Source organism: Brienomyrus brachyistius, chromosome 11 (genome assembly GCF_023856365.1).
Source record: "Brienomyrus brachyistius isolate T26 chromosome 11, BBRACH_0.4, whole genome shotgun sequence".
NCBI classification, from domain to species: Eukaryota; Metazoa; Chordata; class Actinopteri; order Osteoglossiformes; family Mormyridae; genus Brienomyrus; species Brienomyrus brachyistius.
In genome coordinates, this window is record NC_064543.1 from 19799836 (window position 1) to 19818317 (window position 18482).

The 18482-nt window shown below is 45.8% G+C and overlaps 1 long non-coding RNA gene across 1 annotated transcript; it reads right to left on the reverse strand.

The window, feature by feature from the left end:
- Positions 1-2499: 2499 nt before the first annotated feature.
- Positions 2500-12039, reverse strand: LOC125751485 (uncharacterized). The gene is made up of 3 exons (XR_007400633.1): positions 11513-12039; positions 11166-11285; positions 2500-4222 (listed from the first exon to the last, which is right to left on the reverse strand). It is a non-coding gene; the product is annotated as an uncharacterized LOC125751485 (long non-coding RNA).
- Positions 12040-18482: the final 6443 nt, after the last annotated feature.

Here is an 18482-nt window from a genome sequence, read left to right on the forward strand (position 1 = left end):
CTACTCACCTTGATATTAATATAAAAGACATTTAGTCAGAGCTGAGGAATATCGCTGATGAGATCCAAAGGTAGTTCCCCACCTTATCCTCTTGTTCAGTAATTATTGGCCCATGAGTTTGAAGTGCTGCACTAGTCAGTTCAAACCCATATTTCTGCAGCTAAACTGATCCTTCGATTGATCTGTTTTGCTGTTTGCTCTTCTGTGTTTATTACTTTATGACTTTCTAATTCCGAAAGCCAGGAGTGTGAGTTTGATATCTTGTCAAATAAATGGGGGAATGAATGTATCATTTGGATAAACAACTGCTTTTCTCCATCTTGAATCAGGCTCTGTGGAGTGCTCCATACAGGTCAGTATTATTACAGACGCGATGAGAAATTAAAAAGTTACATTTATGGGTCAGTGAAAGCTGCGGGTGACCGTGGTGAGCGGCGCCAGCCAGGGCGGAGGGAAAAGCTCCCTCTCGACTGACACAAGTCAAAAGCAGGACAAGTGTTTCACTTGAACAATTCCTTTTAGTTTCTCATAATTGAATGTTTGCCATGAAGGATGTCAGGATAAAGAATAGAATATAAAAGGTAACACACACATTTTAGCTGGCTCTTCTGCACTGGCCAGTTTGAATCTCCTCAACACATGTAAGTGAAATGTTTCTTTGCCCATATGATATTATGAGTAAACCTGTGCAGTAGAAATGTGTGGACCATAAGCTCATTAACTCAGAACACATCTTTCTGTTAAAAAAAAAATCAACTGAATCTCCAGTACTTTGATGGATATTTAATGGAAGCATAAAAGATTCAAATTATCCAAAGTCATATGGAGGCCCAGCGTACTATAACCCAACCAACAAACAGTAACTATTTCAACTGCATTTCACATGCACTGCCCTTTATAAGCATCAGAAACTGGCTGTGAGACGTGGACTCAAACAATATTCCTATTTCAGATACTGTATGTTAATAAGCCATTTCTCTGGCTAGTTTCTTGCTGTGTTGGTTTGATGTTTCCAAGAAAATTTCAAGCCTTTCCCAGAATTAGTATGGGAATCGTTTTCTTCGACTCAAACACAGTTACATTTCTATATTTACAGCCTGTCACCAAAGAGTTTCCTGGGTGTTTTTGTGTAGTGGTAACAAAATAGGCAAGCCTGCCTACCCATAAAAATGCTGCTTATTTATTACTTTTTTGTTGTGCTTGGCAACCCTTTGCAGAGATGATTCAGTTTCCTTATCTTCTTTGAATCACTGAAAAGTGAATGAGAAAATAAAGTGTGTAAAAGATGCATTATCCCTGACAGATGCTAAAAGCATCCGATACGGTATGATCAGTGAGGCTGTATCAGGTTTGTTTGTTTACTGTGTCGTTTGTGGTTTATTTTTTACAGTGCTGGTCGAATTAAAAATGAGATGGGGTTACATGGCCATAACACACACACAGTCCAGGTATTCATATCATTGTGGGGACTCTCCATTTCTATGGGGAGAACTTTAATCCCAACATAATGACCTTAATCTTAATAAACCTACCCAGCCTTAATCTTAACCATAAGTGTGTGCGTGTGTGTGTGTGTGTGTGTGTATATATATAGACTATTGCCACATTTTTGTTTTTTGTTTGCATTCACAAATGTTTATGAAATTGAGGTTATCCTTGTGGGGACCGAAAAAAATGTCCCCATAAGGTAAAAAGTTACAGGTTTTTATCACACTGTGGGGAAATCTGGACTCCACAATGCAATAATTAGAGAAATGCAGACACACGCACGGTGACCCATTCACTTCCACGCCTCTAGGCCATCAAACTCATCAGCAGGGAGGAGCCACTTTGCGCCAGTGTGTGTGCAGGCCAGGTGCAGCTTGCAGATAGAGCGCCAACCACTTGGATTCCCGCCGCAGGGCCCCTTTCCTCCAGCATTCTCCATCAAAGGGGCGGGATAGCTTTAGGCAGGTGGAGGCCCTGGAGAGGGACTGCGATTTAACCCAACCTCCGCATCACTAGGCAGGGGTGTCCCAACTGGTCCATGATATGAGATAGAGTTTATTTTTACCACAGCTGTAATGAAAAGGAAGATGGCAGGGTCGACAATAAAACAAATAAACCGACTGAATGTAAAATCACACGCAGAAAAACACGCATACAGAGCACGGGCTCAAACCTTCACATCACCTGCAACCTTTTACAAAGACGTTCATCAAGAACACGGCCGTCCTTTGGGAGGAATCACACGCAGTAAAGCTATCGCCAAGGCCTGATGGGACCAGACTAATTTGGAAAGTGATAAAGCAAAAGTTCACAGCTGAAGCTGCACATTTGACATCATTAGCGTGCGCTGGAAGATCCCGTCGTGCGATCCGGCAACACCGCGCTACACCCACAGCAGTATGATACCGAGAAGAGCCTGTTGCTAAGGAACTCAAGAAACTCACTGAAGGCGGATGGTGGAGGTGCACTGTTGGTATGCTTTATTTTTATATATAATATACAGACATGAGAAGGAAGCTTTACTTGCTGTCTGTACAAATACATTGGAATGGGTTTCGCAGCATATCCCATCATGCACACATATCGAGGTGAAAGTGAAGCCTGAGGTCCGAACACAGGGTCATCCATTTGTCCGACACTCCAGGAGCATTTTTCAGGGGGATAAATGCCTTGCTCAAGGGTCCAACAAAAACATGGCTACTCTGCCAAGCACAGGATTTGAACCAACAACCTTCTGAAGACAGGCCCAGAGGCCTAGCCCAGTTAAACACAAACCGACAACCGTAAAGGGCCCACGCAGGGAAATCCAGCCCAGGCACCTGACATTAAACCACAGATCTATCCCCTTTCCTTAAACCAAGTGAGCTTGGGACAGCCCAGGAGATTGGGCCAGCTGTGGGTTATTCCATTTTTACTTAATCTAAGGATTCGGCCGAAATTGCAGGGAGATCCGTGGTCTGGAAAATTATAGAAACAGAAAAATTTAATGAAAATTCAGATTAAAACACTGTGATTCCCAGATTACAATCCTTCAAGTGAAGTAAATCCCTTTCTGCCCTGAGACTGTTCTGGATGCACAGGAGAACCGCATCATCTAGCAGGACAATGAAGATGCTGCAAGATTCTGATGAGCCTTCTGCAACATGTTTGCCTTTAATACAACCTCTTTAACACTTAGGTAATCTCAAACTCAAACTGAATTGGTTGTCTGCCTTCGTGGCTGAGATTATGGATTTTATGTGATTTCCATCGTAATAATAACACGGTCTGAGTGAGCCTGACTTTTCTCTTTTTCTGAGCGACTGCTGACTTCTGTTGTCGGAGGTGTGCCTTGATCCCTGGTTAGGCCAAAGCTGCTTTGCCTACTCAGATCTGGGTTGCTACTTCCAAGATGCACGCATCAGAGACGGCACGGTGTGTTTAACTTGTACAGAATCAGTGCAGCTCTGCAGGTAAGTCATACCCACCCCATAATGCCCTTGTGTCTTGTTATCAGTTTGCTCTCCTATGTAGTAACATTCCAGGAGCTACACTTGCTGTGTTCAAGCGAGCAACCAACATCACTTTCTGACTTTTTTTCTCACTAAAGCTAAAAGGTTTTTTTCTGTTTTGATTCCCTCCGGAAAACAGTCTGTCCATGGTCCGTGACAAACGCAAGCTTAACAATACCATAAAAAGGCCCGATTCTGCCAGGCCCAGACTGAGCCAAACGGACGGCTAATAGACGTGAATGTTTGTCTGAGAGTATGTGCCCATCAATGTATGATCATGAGTGCGTGGGTGTGTATGTGTGAGACAGACAGTACTCTAGAGGTTACCTGCATTTCGGCAGCATGTGTGTGTATGTTTGCAGGTGAGAAACACAGGGGCGAGTAAGCGGTAAACCAGCGCCCCCCGCAGCATCAGACGTGCAAGTTCGCCCGTGCGCATCTCTGCCAGACAGGAAGTAACAGGACAGCGGTGCCACCAGGATCGCCCCAGAAGTTCAGCACCTCCTCCTTTGCGATAAGGCCGCGCTCCACCACAAGCCCCGCGTCGAACTAGCACCCTTTCATCAGGATGCCTCATGGGAAACGTTAAATGTCAAGCTGCTCTTCGAATGCCTCCTCGCAGCCGTCTGTCAGGCATGTGCTACAACCACCCGTTTTGCCTCATTTGTTTTCGGTGAATAACAGAACTTTCATGTGTGACTGAAGGTTTCCTTTTTTCCTCTTGAATTCTGACATGATCCGTCCTAAAAAAAGAGCATAAGCATCAGCAGTAACATTTCCATCTGACAAAGTATGTAATATGCTGTAATGTGGCTCTGATTCCTGCTAAGGTGGCATTCAGTGGAGGTGCCTGGTAAATGACACGTCGATTTGTTGCATTTTGGTGCAGGGATGGTACCGGCCGAAGCCCATGTGGCACCCCAAGCCCCCGGTCAAGGCAAGGTACAAGGTACAGCATCCATGAGTGGTAACTACCGTTATACTATTTTACAAAAATGATAAATGTGTATGAGCTGTAAGGTAATATACATAAATCAATCTGAATCAAAAAAACAATAATAACCATCATCCTCATCGTAATCATCATCATCGTTATCTAACAGCGTGTAAAAGAGGTAAGAGACAAACATGGCCAACAGAGTCAGACTCTAAATGAGGGCTTTGGGAGACAAGGAAGGGATAAATAAATCATGTTCAGCTTCTTTTTCATCATCCCTCTCATGTCTCTGGCAACAACAAGAGGCCCGAGGCGACCGACAAGCTGGCGGCGTGCAGAGAAGCCCATCCAGAGGGCGATGAGTGAGTCTGATGAATAATACACCGAAGCTCCCTCATCTCACCGCAACCAGCCGAGATGTTAGCCTCCAACTCACAGGGGCAGAGGACCGCTAATGTTACGCGCTTACTGTACTCCCTGCTGCCATCATGATGCAACCAATGTGATGCTAACGCAAGGCTAACACGACGCTAAGGCGTGCCCAACGCAAGGCTAGGTGAGGCTAGCCACACTTTCCCGTAAGTCTGAATTGCTTCGCTTCTTGACCGAAAAGGATTGTTTTACAACACATTCTCTTCTGCACTGGAACAAATGCCTACAAATGATTAATCAGTGATTCCCAGACCCAGGAGGTGCTGGGATGACTCCTGTGCTCTAATCCACACACAATCCGTTCACAATCTGGAAGCCTCCGATTCATCTCTTAATCTTTTTTTCTTCTTCTCATCCAGCAAGCACAGCGACTCTTCCCAAATGACCATTAGTCATCACAGGAACATGAAATTAGAGCCTGTAGGGCTGATTAGCAACCATACCTCAATAACTCTGTTGACCACGGCAGCTCCTGCAGACAACATAACGAGGAGTGTATTTCAAATGAGAGAATTTCTTCTGGACACGGCCGCAGCCGGATTTACTTAACACCCCTTACATGTCAACATATTAGGCGATTTATTATTGACAATATTACAACGAGAGCAGAATACCAGTGCAAAAACAAAGCAATATGAAGCTCAGCTCGTGGACCATAATCCAATTCCCCCCTGGCTGTTATTACCAGGAAGGTCAGGGATTGATACCTTGTACGTGATGTGAGATTAGCATCACTGCAGATGTTTACCCACAGCAGGAGCGAACAGAGCCCGACTCAGAGCAGGAGCTGATGCATCCCTTGGAAATTCCACATAAAAGTGGGGAACAGCATGGAAGAAAGGGTCTCTGCCTCATTATTTTAGGACTCTCGCTAAGCCTCGTGACTTTTCAATTAAGCCCCAAAGAGGCCCTCTCTCATGACCACAGTGATTACATGCATAACGGATAATTGATTTTTTTTTTGCTAGTACTACGTTCTTGATTTGAGACCTCCAGTTTCCCAGAATGCATACTAATGGCCTGGACATTCTCCTGTGTCTCGCCTCAAGCACAGTCACCAGGGGGAGCAACACTGCCTGCAGCGTCGATAAAGGACCACAGCCACAGATGTCATTTTAAAGAAGGTTTTTAGTGGGAGAGTTAGCACAATGTGAATGGAATGGGAAATTGTTGCTCCGGGGAGCGAGTCTATCAGTGCCAGGGCCCCTCGGTGCACCTTGCAGGTAATTATACCTTTGAACGGAGAGGTTATGCTTTGCATGCAGTGTTAGCAGCGGAAAAAAGGGAGAATGGGTACAGACCTCCTATTGCAGCGAGAAAAAAAAAGTTCTTCCACCTGCGTTTCACTTCAGTCTTACAAAACCAGCATGCCAAATAAGATCAGCAATCAAGCGAACATCCCCACCATCTCTTAATCTGATGCTTCTTGTCAAAGAAATTGTCATTCCGCATTCATGGGTAGAAATTCAGCGATCGATACTTTGAACATGCAGACAGAAGGGCATCGGCAGTGCTGCACTCCTCTTTCTTGTGTGCATCTCGCTCAGTCATTATTTATCTGCACGGGTTTCTGCATCTTCGAAAACAGAAACAGCCCTAAATATCTGTTGCCCGGAGTTGAAACTGCGAGGCATGAACGTTGACAGGAAAAACTGGTCCGAACTTCAACTCTTGTCACCCTGTAAGAACGCGCTGCAGAAGCTTCTGAGAAAGTTAAATCCACCAATATCCAAAGCAAAAGCTCAGGTGGTACAACACAAACACCCAGCTCACTGTGAAACCCACCAGGCCAACGTTATTTATGCCTGAGCTCCTCCTACAGAATTCCATTTAATACTTTCCAGAACATTCCTTGCATGGTTAATGTTTGTCATTTCTTATTTATTGTTACTGTTCATTACTGTCTAAATGTTTGTGTTATGCAACTATAAACCTGCAATTTTCTTCAGGATTAATAAAGTCTGTCTGTCTGTCTGTCTATCTATCTATCTATCCATCCATCCCAGCAGGGCATGGATAAAATTCCACATTACCAAACAATCGCAATGGTTCTACAGGGACATTGTTGCCCCCTACAGCAAGGGAGTCTGACTGGCTTCCTTGGCTGGAGATTTAGTTAATTGAGTCTCTTGGATACTGGATAATGAACAAGCAGCCCAAGCTAAGACATATAGTCCTTGTACTACCGGATTTGTTACTCGCAGGGTTGCATAATAATACCATTCATAGATGATGCATTGCATTACTCGATATAGTAGTGGAAGTGCCTGGAACTTAAATGTGTACCCAAATGTTTCCTGAAGTAAGTCCCAGGAGAATTTGTACTATTGTTCCTTCCCAAGGCTTAAATATGACTTGATTTAATAAAAGTGTCCTGCAATAAAACACCACAGGCCACGCAGATCGCTCTGATTAAAGGCGCCTTGGGTAATGGTAACGCTTCGTCGAGACGGATGGGCAAGCCTGCAGGTGCTCCCTGGGCTGCTGGCTGAGGGCTCCCTCCCTCTCTGACGTCTCCTTATCTGCGCTCCGCTCCTCCACTTCCGACATGATCGAGGTCAATCTTCCGTCTCACCATGTCCTGAATAAGACCGAAAGCAGCACCTCTGTCTTCACACAGGGCAGGCAGGTCTCGTCTGAAAGCCCAGCCGAGCGGCATCTTGACGGCTATCCCTCCGTGGACCTCGGTTACCATGGCAATCCTCATCACGGCCTTAGCCCCATCCGACCCGAATGCCATCGGAGGACCAGCTGCACCCACGAGACCTGCCCAGCCTCTGGTTCTGCGTGCTTGTGTTTACCTCAGAACACAGATTATCAGCTCTCTGCATCCTGTTCCAGTTAATATATGCAAGCTAAAAAACTGTATGCTATTTTTGTTTGGAATATATGTTTCTGCCAACAAAATAAATAAAGTAAACAGCACGTGAGGGAAGCGGAGAGCCGGGAGGAAGCAGGCTAGGCGTCTTCTAAGAAAGAAACAGGTCAGCAATCAGAGGATATCTGTGAATAGTGCCCCCCCTTCCCCCACCTCCACTGCCGGACAAGTTGGATCCCGCTTGGTAGGTGCAGCCCAACCATCTGTTGCGGTGGGATTCGACCCCAACCGAGAGGCGGAGGCGGGTGGCGTGCGTCAACATGCTTCGCAGGTGGGGAGGTGTGAAGTGCAGGAGACTCTGTGCCTGTTAAACCATCACGCCAGGATTTTACCGGCCCCAAGAGTCACGTAAGGGAGGATGTTAAGTTTGTGCAGGGCGTAGAGTAGCAAGCTGAAACCTTACTATATTTTTATTTATTTTTCAGACTCTTTGATGATGCCCAATTTGGGGTCTGATAGTCCCTGGAGCATTTGGCGGTTAAGGGCCTTGCTCAGGGGCCCAACGCTGACATTACTCAGCTGACCCTGGGATTCGAACTGGCGACCTTCCCGATCCTAACCCGGTGAGCAACCCACTAGCCCGGCAATGGATTCCCATTAAAGCACATTGAACCGCGGTGTATGACAGCCACTCTCCACTTCCACCTACAGGAAAAACTTCCTGTTACCCTTAATTTGCTCCCCTTCATTAGTCTGACTATCTCGCTTGATTGACAGCTCGGAGGGAAAGAGAGTATAATCACAATCAGCGCAAGACCAGCTGTCAGCGAGAAAATAATGATGAGGGTGACAGAAATCTGATGGGTGTTTGATTTAGCCCATTAGTCACATGATATTACAGCCAATGAGGTGAACAGTACGGAGGAGGCATCCTGTGGACCACAGCATTAAAACACAGCTTCAGATCAGCCCAGTGGACCACAGAACTGAAACACTGCTTCACACAGTCCAACTAAAACACTCTCACAAAACTACCAGACGATACATTTAAATAGATCTGTACACACTCACCGCCCAGCGCAGAAACCTGACAGGAAGACAAACAGATGCCTCCTCTGGTGTCTCAATAGGCATACTTATCATAGGCAGGCTGTGAGAGCAGCATTCTAGATGATGTCACTTAGGCATAGTAATCAGAGTCTAATTGATTCAATTCCACAACCTTCTGGCCTGGTGCCAGAACCACCATCTGCATAGGTGGCCTAATGACACACTGACACTCTGCCGAAAGATCCAGGTTCCACTACTGACCTCATGTCAACCAGTAAGCATTCCGGTAATTGATAAAAACCCGCTGAATGACACAGCGAAATAAGGGACCGCTCCCAGACTCCAGGCCAGCTTACGAGCAAGCGATCGATCCTCTCGAGTGCCCGTTTAATTAAATGGCAATTAGGTAATGTGTTCCTCCAGGAGCCTGCTGGTCGCCTCCTACTGACAGGCCAGGGCCGCGAGAGCGAGTCAGAGAGCTGGTGACTCCTCTTCGGGGCCAAAGGCCGAGCTGGCGAGAAGCGGGCGGACTTAAGATCACCCCCCTCCACCCAGGAAAAATCAGCCTTAAATTTCCTGTTAATGACTCGGAGGGAGGAACTGCTAGACAGCATGACCTGAGGAACAAGCATCGATCCCTCCCATGTCTCCTGCCCGGTTATTTAGCGAGAAAAAGCAGACCAGGCTAATTAAGGTGTAGACACCATAGTGCATAGTGCCACCCAAAGCTCTTAATGGACAGCAGTCCTCTGAACAAGAGAGGTCGACAGGCATGAAAAAATAGGCAGAAGAAATAAGAAATAAGCAGCAAAACAAGCAAAACACTTTTTCCTTGAGCGGCGGGGTTCGCCCCGGTCTAATCGAGATGTGCTTGTTAGCAGTAACCACGGCAACGTCGCCGGCCGTCTGTTTGCCTCAATATGGCACGCGAGCCCTTCGGAGCATTGGCTTAGCAGATTCCAGCACAGTGCAGTCTGTCGGAAACTGGCGGGTGGAGAGAGACGCGGGTGGGGGCCTGGACACTATGCGGATCATGTCAACTAACAGCAGAGACCCTAACTCCAGGGGTTAAGCATGCATGATCAAAGCTAAGGCATCAGGGTCACCCCCATACCTTAGTCTGTAATCTAATATGGAATGCATAAGATGTGACTTACTACCCCATCCACAAGGGGCACTAGTGGTTACCGAAACAATTACTCATGGTCTGGAGCCAAGCCCCCTCCACCCGCACACCTACTTCTGTTACACCCATCAGTGAATAGAATTATTCACACAGACCCTCACAAGGATCCTATTTATCTTTGACAACATCTCTTCTCTGAGCATAAATATACATCACAAAACATACTGGGGGGTGGAGGGAGGGGGTGGGGACGTCACCGGACAAAACATCAAAGCCCACTTGGACATGCAAATAAGTCATGACAGAACCGGAGATAAATTACATCTTTCATCTCTGCAGCCATATTGAAAAACAGGCCTTTTAACGACAGAAAAGCCTGGCATTCCACCTGCCATGGAGAGGCGCGCGTCGCATTAATGCCCCGAACGCTGCTCTCCGCACCCAACCCTCCGCAGCGTACAGAAGGAGAAGTGTGAAGATCAAAGGGACGGCGCCCTCACACAACATGGACACAAGACTGCGGCGGATGAAAGGTGTGGAGCAGAGTGAGATGGGGTCGGTGTCCCCCCCCCCATAGCCCATGCAGAAACGGTACCCACACCTCAGCCACGCAAAGACAATGACCCCCCACCACGGAGAAACGGTGCCTGCACCTCAGCCGGCCCACACAGAAAAGGCCCCCCCATCTTATCCACGCGGAGACAGCGACCCCTCCCCCTCCCTGGCCAGCCCACGCACAGACAGCATGCAGCGTAAGACTTCACCATACCACACTGACCAATTATTCAATAACCTGGAAAAAATGCACATATTACTCACTATATATTTCAAACTGGATTTAAGGAAGCACTTCTTTACACAGTGCGTAGTCAGAGTATGGAATAGTCTTCCTGATAACGTAGTGCAAGCTGAATCCTTGGGTTCCTTTAAATCAGAGCTAGATAAGATTTTAACAACTCTGAGCTATTAGTTAAGTTCTCCCCAAGCGAGCTTGATGGGCCGAATGGCCTCCTCTCGTTTGTAAGAAAAAAATAAATAAAAATATGAATCACATGCATACGTTCTATGCTTATACATTACCCAGCATTTTCATCCAAAGACACAAACATTCCTTTTTCAGAAAGCAGCTAATCTCTAAAGCAAATGGGAGTTAACGACCCCTCTCAAGGGCCCAAAGACAAAAACCACTCAAACAGCCATGGGATTCAAACTAACAACCTTTTGATTACAAGAAAGGCACCCTAAACCACAGAGCCACACAACACTCTACATGCATTTCAGTATTTATTGATGACATCGTGGCTTATTGTTAAATAGCATCACCTCATACCACCAATGCCGGGGGCTGGAACCCCATCCCCAGTGTGTGTGTGTGGTTTGTATCTTCTCCCTGTGCTTGTGTCCATCTTCTGGGTGCCCTGGGTAACTCCTGCAGTCCAAAAACTGCATAAGTGGTCATAGGAAACAGACGGATGTGAGAAACTGCTACAGAATTATATGCATCCTTGCTACAACTTCTGATTGACACTGATAACGATCACACCACCCCATTACAAATCCTTCCAAACAAATACAGTGTGCAGCACATTAAAAGGTTAAAACCATGCTGTTGATTACAGCTTGTCACGATGTGTATAAATTTAAGGCATGGAAAGACGACGTGACATCACCATAAAAACAGCACAGTTAACGGTGTAAGCCGTTCGATCCTGGTTTCCCGTCTTGCCTTTTGTCCTGTCCGCTGCAGCACGGCGAATTCGGTCGCATTCTGAACGGCCTCCTTCACCCAAAACCCTAACATTTATGCTCCTCTCTGGTCAACTTGACGGATTCATTAAAAAAATAATCACTGTGTTTAAATGCCAGTGTTGCGACTGATTTGATTTCTCCATTAACTAAGGTAGACCATCTAAAATTAAACCAAGACTAATTAAAATCCAATTTAATGATGTTGAAGTAGCATTGTGATTTGCTTTTAAATGCTAATATATCCATCCATCCATTTGTCTTCTAACCACTTCCCCAGTAAAAGCTGACGGGGGGCTAGAGCATACCGCTGGTAGTCCATAGCCAACAAGGAAGGCACTAGAACAACCCGGTCAGGATGCCAGTTAAATCAGGTTATAACCCATCAAATAATACAGCATTACTTACTGACGTATGTACATGGTGTTATTAAAATTCACTGACTCTGACTCCTCAGTAGCTACAAAAACAAGACCCCACTGCAAGATATATAATGATACAACTGAGGACCTCACGTTCTATTTCGTGTGTTGCCATTTAATGTTATTCATTGGCTGTGAGTTTTGTCGGACTGCTTCTCGCGGTGTAACGTGATTTAACGAAGGGACTGAATCTAATGTAACACCGGAGCGGATTAAAAAGCCCGAACAGCATGATTTCTCCATAATCTATGCAAGGGCATTACCTACTGCTTTTGCAGGGTACGCCCCTTGCCATTAATTACAAGATCATCCGCCGCACCCCACCTTATCAAACCGGCTCAAAAATAAATCCTCTTAGGAGCCGCTTCTGGCCGGATACGCTTCCGGGTGTCGGTATGTTCAATGGGGTGCTGGGCGCATATGGCCGCGCGGCTGCGATCCCCTTCATTTCACGCAGAGAGACTCGCTCCGCGAGCCCGGATCAGCTCCGGGTGCCAGTTTGACAAGCGCTTCCCGGCGTGGGAGACCGTTCCTCGGATGCGCCAAATCGCCGCTTCGCCGCTTTTCATTACGGCGGCGGCAGTAAACTTAAAAACAACTGCGCGTAAAAACAGTAACAGAGTTTCCAGCCAAGTACTCGTGGATTCAAGTCCCACCCAGCGCAGTCATGGTTTTACGACTCGGTGTGTGCAGTTAAGCTTAAAAAAAAAACAACACATTTATTTTTGTCTCGACCTGGGCTAGAGATATAACAGAGTGATGCCTCCAGAACAGAAAGCATTATTTGATTTGATTTTACATTTTATATATATATATATATATATATATATATAAAGCATAAGGCTACATTCTGGGCTCGAGTGCAATGGCAACAAACAGCTATGTGTTCCTAAACACGGTAAATCTATATTTTAGGTATAATTCAATACTAATCACAGAAGAGTTGAAAAAGTAATAGACTGGTGTGGCTGGGCTGTTACCCATTTTTCAACACTCCAGGGACTCACAGTAACAGGAAAACCTAGAGGTTGATGATGGAGAATACAGAACAGTACAAAAATACTGAAAAGAGAGTTGATATAGGGTGAATCTGAATAGGTATAATTGACCAATCTTGTGTTCTTGTGTACCTGTTTCACATCATCTTCCATTGTCAAAAACCAGTTCTAATACTGAAGAACAGAAGAATCCTCAGATGTTGTTCTTGCTCCACCCCAAATATCAATGGTACATTGTTTGCATCTTCGCCAAACGTGACCAATCCCATGATTCATTGTCCCCCAAGCTCATTCTTGGAAGGCAATTCAGCAATACCATCCATCCATCCATCCATTTTCCAAACCGCTTATCCTACTGGGCCGCGGGGGGTCCGGAGCCTATCCCGGAAGCAATGGGCACGAGGCAGGGAACAACCCGGGATGGGGGGGGCAGCCCACCGCAGGACACACCATTCACTCACACATGCACTCCTATGGGCAATTTAGCAACTCCAATTAGCCTCAGCATGTTTTTGGACTGTGGGGGGAAACCGGAGTACCCGGAGGAAACCCCACGACGACATGGGGAGAACATGCAAACTCCACACACATGTAACCCAGGCGGAGACTTGAACCAGGGTCCCAGAGGTGTGAGGCAACAGTGCTAACCGCTGCACCACCCCCAATTCACCAATACTTGTCCTGTAAAGACCACAAGTATGGTATTTGCGTTCTTCGTATTTAGATTCACCCACAATCACTTGTAGTGTCCATACATTTCTCTAAACTATCTACTTTGGTTTTTTTCAGGGTGGGCAGCAGGACACAGAATAATGTGCAAGAAATCAACTTCCTTTGTTATTTTATCAAGGCACATAATCAGGCAGGAGGCCGGTTGTCAGGCAGCAAACGGCCGGCTGTGTTCTCAGTAATTACTCCCTGTCTTTTAAATATACCTCCTCCTTTGTTTCTCACAGCCAGGCTGGAGTACGGAATGTGCTTCAAATGGCCCAGAAACTGGGTCTCCAGCTTGTCTCTCACTTGCAAGGTTGCTGGCTTCTCCATCTGAAGACTGGCACGTGTTCAATAACATTCATAAATATAATATCATCTCACAGTTGACAAATATAGAACAGATTTGTATTATTCAAATGAAACCTGGGAGGGGGAAACGAATAAAATTAGAGGAAGAATATGCAAATTGAATAAGAAGATTAAAAAAAATCAGTGGAAGGTTTCATAAATTGGAGGGGTGCAGATCAGCAGTGGTGGGGGGCAGGGGGAGGGGGGGGGTTTCCAGGTTGGAGAATGTGCCTGTTCTGCACCCAGACATCACAAGCTCCCCCAAGTTCCTTCCAATTAACTGCAATTAATTGCAACACTGTCGAACACTCAGCCAGCCTCAGTAAATGAAAGGGGACATTTCTGGAGCTTTCCGTCCCTCTGTGTTCATTTCATATCCTATTTCTGCTCAGTTCCAAGGTTTCATTTCCTAAATGAAGAATTGCATACACAGCTCTAAATCATCACATGCACAGATCACACACTTATCTCAAAGTCTGCTTAGTTACATTGCTTTTTCAAAAACAGTCTTCCCGTCCTAAGATTTCTCATTTTTATCTGTCAATTGAATGCTAAACAAGCAGAGATGATTGTGATATGATAGGGGATTATAAACCAATTATATTGTCAGGATTGGAAAGTTACTATAATAGCTCAAGACCCGTACCAAAATAACTTTCATTACGTTGCTGTACTCAGGTCAGCTTTTGCTGTGTTTTGAACAGATAAACCACTTGTCTTTTCTGTCATGCAGAGAGTTCCATACGGTTTACATAATTCTTTGGAGCACTGATGATATGAATTAGCGTGAATGTGTCCTAGCAGAGATGTAGGCAACTGAGCCATTTCACAGACTTGTGTTTTCACTTCAGTTTCATCAGCCTTTTGAATTTTGCTGCATTTACAAAGGTAACAAATACTGCGTAATTCTGTTTCTTAAATATGCAGTTAAGGAAACCCTATTTCATAAAACACTGCAAGATGAATAGTGTACATAATTGCCGTTTACACAACTTTAAAGTAACCCTGATTAGGTTTGTGACTTTCTGAAAAGGAGACAATGTTCAAATAATTACTTCATACTTACACACTGTGGATATATCTGTTTAACTAGTAATTATGCTGTTGAATATTTAAGATTTTCTGCCCCTCACATGCACACTTCTGAAACATATTTTCAAGGTCTACGCTGTTCCATCTGTGGCGCATAATTTGCGATCCATGGCCTTATGGCTGATATCAGTGCGAGACACAGTCACATATACAGAAGACATTTAGACCCTCTACACGTGTTAGAGACGCCAACCGCCGACCCATTCTTAGCACAGCTGATTGGAGGATCCCTAGTCACATGGCCTTTGACCCCTCCCACACTGTCTGGCACAACTGAAATGTCATCCTAATTAGTTGTTCTGCTGTCCAGAAAGACTATGCAGTTGAGAATTTTTACAAAAGACTTTTGCGGACCGCAATTCTGGAAGGATCTAAAGCTTTAGATCCCACTTCCTCCCAACCCCTCCCATTCGGGGTACATCAGCTTCAGCGCTGAACAGGTGACACACTCTCACTCTCGTTTAGCTCAAAGCCTTTTCTAACCTCTTCCGTTTCCTTATGCCAGTTTAGCTTAAAAATTTTCCATAGTCTTTCCTAAGGCTTCTTCTATGTCAGGATGACCTAGTGGTCTAAGGCACTGTGTGTGGGTTACAATCTCCCCTGAAGGGGAGATTCAACTCCAACTTCTGGCAAAAAGTTTCCCAAGTTACCCCGGGGGGATTAAAAACGTTAATCTTACCTCATCTTAATTTCCTTCCCACACCACCAGTTTACGCTTAAACAATGCAGACATTAGCTACAGGGCAGCTTGAAAATAATCAGACCAAGGAGATGCACCCTGGCCGCTTCTGCGGGGGCTTTACCTTCTGTTCTAGATGCACCTGATATTTAATCCCTCCACCATGTCAGCACCATCAAGCCTCCTGTCCCGCCAGCCATTACAAATCAGATGCTGTTGTACGTGGGCCAGACCCTGCCGGCGTGACAGTTAAACACTCTTGGCTCTCAGCATCCCAGCGGTATTGTGAATAAAACAGTTTTTTTTTAATCTGGAGATGGCGCTGAGTGTGTGTGTGCTTGTGTGTGTGTCCATCAGACAACAACCAACATCTGCGACAAGTCGATAAGAAGCTCTCGCCTCAGATGGACGGTCAGCTCCGCTTCACACGGACGGGAGATGCTCAGAGATAAGGCGGCGGTAGTAAGACCGGCCCGCAGGCAGCCGCAAGATCACTTTGGTTCACATGCTCAGCCGTTGACCTTTAACCCATTTAAGCCCTCAAAAGACAGAGACATCACAATCTCCGACCTTTGACCCTTTTAAGAGAGAGGCTTCAAAAATTGTACCTCTGAATTTAACAAGCAGAGCGTTCTCAGCCCACAATAAATCACGGGGGAAGTTAACTTGACACGCCTCTAGCCAAGCAAAGGTCACTGCCATAAATCCAACAAGGATTTTTGTCCTAAAATAACGCCTTTGGAGTAAGTCAAAATTGTCCAACTTGTAAACAGGACAAGGGAAAAAGAGCCGCCTTGCTTAGTTGACACCCACCTATAGGGGTCGCTCTCGAGGAGGAAGGATAGAGGAGGCCCTGGCTCAGTACATCTCCTTCTCCGAAGTGACGGCTGTAGCAGTGATCAGCTTGCTGTAGGCACACGTCTGACATTTTACTGACGACATTTGTGAGGCAGAAAGAGGAACTGCCACGCATGCAAATTCTTTGGTGGGGAAATGTGCAGAACAGAGGGAAAAATTTGTGTCGGGAGCCTCGGGGTAGGGGTGAGGTGTGGGTGGGCAGGTGGCGCTGGGATGAAGGGGGAGAGTGAGCTGCAGGCCCCCCCCACTGTGGTACGTGAAGCCCTGCTGTCTGGGCTCCGGTCAGGTTGTGGCCCAGAATCTAGCCCCTTCATCTCAGCCCCAGCCTGACTCCGGAAACCATGACATGTGAGGACACCCTGGTCAGAGGCGGGCACCACCTGCCGCTGGTTATGTAACTTCAAAAGGAGCAGTGACGGAGGTAAGGACTAATTGGGAGCCGCCTCCCCACCCCCAGCTGCAGGACATGTTAGCAGTAGATACTAATGAGATGATGACTCCAAACCCATCTATACGTCCTCCTCACACTTAGTGGCCTCCAGACAGTCTCACAAGGAGCTGAACTGGGGTGCGTTTCCCAAAAGCCATCGATCTTGGCGAACAATGAACAGCAATAACAAATGACGTAAGTGAAGAGCGAGTGAGGTATGCGAGCGTTTCTCAAAACCCCTCGTTATTCCAGAATTAACTAGTGAACTTTAAGCGGTACTTTGTTGGCTCCTCCCCAGCCTCCACGTGAGAAAAGCACAAACTGTCGATAACAGAAACATTGATCCTACGTATTTCTGTGGTGAAATATGTTATATGATGGTCACACTAGACATATGCAAATGTAAAAAAATTGAAAATCAATTAAAACACACCAAAGCAACCAAAATTAAGACCAAAAATAAATTAGCCTATTTGTTGAAAATATAGTAAAAAAGCGTAATGCTGAGCAGCACTCGGAAAAGGAAGTAACGCCTCCCAAAGGAAGCCTTAAAACAACTTATTGAGGAGGTTGCCAAAAATATATTTCAATAAAATAATTACTGCAATATTGTACAACATACCACACATAAGAGTAACAGCGCAGCAGCATTTCAGGGGGAAACCTTAGAGCTCCCAAGGACTTGTGTAGGCACCAGGATCACATCTTCCACAAGCCCAAAGCATCATCAACAGCAGTGGGTGTTCTTTGGTGTTATACCTCTAATCAGCTACGGTTTGGGGATTCAACAGTGGAATCAGCAGGTTTTCACTAACAGGATACCTGCTGTCTCCCAGTAACCAGCCACCAGCAAACACACCATACTCTACCATCTGACACACTCTGATTCTGCCTCGGATATAAGCATCATTTGTAATCCGAGGCCAATTGGCGACAATGTTTGTAAAATGTCCTTGATGGTTGCACATCACCTAGACATTTAGGCCTAGTGCCAAGAAGCCTTTTTGACAGGTGCAGGTGGGATTGAAGGGTTGAGGGTTCCATTCACTGCACATACAATGCCAGGTGTGCCTGCAATGGCATTAAAACCAATTTTAGTGTCATGCAAGGCATCCCCTCCTGCTGGACATTGTATGTAGATGCGCACATAGTGCAAGAGTAATGCGATGAATGCACAGATGCAGGACACAGCAGCCTTGTTGAGGCCATATGCATCTGTAGGTTCGCAGGATTCTACCAGTGGCGTAAAAGCAGAGAGCTGTCAGAAGCTGCACACTGCAATGAGGGCAAAATTCCACTGGGTTCCTCTTTTCAATTTATCCTGCATCAGACCAAGGATGCTCATTATTTCAC